The sequence below is a fragment of the Quercus lobata genome, chromosome 11 (genome assembly GCF_001633185.2).
Source record: "Quercus lobata isolate SW786 chromosome 11, ValleyOak3.0 Primary Assembly, whole genome shotgun sequence".
In the NCBI taxonomy this organism is placed as follows: Eukaryota; Viridiplantae; Streptophyta; class Magnoliopsida; order Fagales; family Fagaceae; genus Quercus; species Quercus lobata.
In genome coordinates this window covers 5,343,616-5,344,614 of record NC_044914.1, presented here as the reverse complement: position 1 = coordinate 5,344,614, position 999 = coordinate 5,343,616, and the positions used below count along the sequence as shown (strand labels likewise).

The following is a 999-nucleotide window of genomic DNA, read 5'->3' as shown; positions in this document are numbered from 1 at the left end:
GAGATAACTTAAAATACTGCAACAATTGTTGCCAAGCAAGTCTGATAAAGACGGAAATTAGTAATTTACCACGAAGACAAAAGCACTATCCGGAACAGTTTATTTTGCTCAAATTTTTTTGTTGAAAAAGGTATTAAAATATGTTTGTAAATATACACACAAGCTGAGGGATAATTATTGGGTATTCCCGAAGTATTATAAATGCATACTTCTCCCTCTCACATAATTATGAGTTCTACTAATTAAATTTATAGTGGGACCCACAATTTATGTGAGAATGAGGAGTTTGCATTTATTGTATTCCCGGAGTATTCAATAATTTTGGCAGGCTGAACTTCTCTTTAGCATTATTTCCACTTTAATTTTATCTTCTTCTTCCTATAAATATAATTGATCAGTTTGTCAAACCATAAAAGTTACTGGCTTTTCTAAGAATCCCAGCACTTCTTTCTTTTTTGGGGCAAAATACCGGCCGTACCGACTCCCACGGAAAATGATAATGAGGGGTAGATGCCGTTGAGTCAAGGAATGGTTTCACAAATATATTTTCTTCTCCCCAAAAGCCTTCTTCATTTTAGGTAATGATTCCTGAAACTAAAGTTGGTCATTGGCTATTAATTTTAATTTTCGCGGACAAATTAACAATACTTTGTTGGATTCCAACATAACTGATATTTATATCTTTTTCCTTTTTTACTTGTTGAACTTCAGGTTTAGTTTTGAGCCATAGCTTCGCTGAATATGCAGCGGTGTCCACCTTGATAGTTTATCTCACACGTAATTGGGAGACGGAAGATCTTCCAAAAGCTGTGGCAATTATAAATCTCCAAGATGGCGTAACAAAATCAAGATTCAAAGTTTCATTTATGAAAATATGTTTTAAATTATTGATATATTTTCAAATTAGTCTAGAGAAAGATGGGTATAATTTACAATATTTTCCATGAATTTCGGATAAATTGAAAGTAGTATGAATTTTTCAAAAGTAAGTTGTATAAA

General features: G+C 32.3%; 1 long non-coding RNA gene across 1 annotated transcript; it reads left to right on the top strand.

The window, feature by feature from the left end:
• Positions 1 to 353: 353 nt before the first annotated feature.
• Positions 354 to 776, top strand: LOC115967922. The gene is made up of 2 exons (XR_004086592.1): positions 354 to 578; positions 712 to 776. It is a non-coding gene; the product is annotated as an uncharacterized LOC115967922 (long non-coding RNA).
• The last annotated feature ends 223 nt before the right edge of the window (positions 777 to 999 follow it).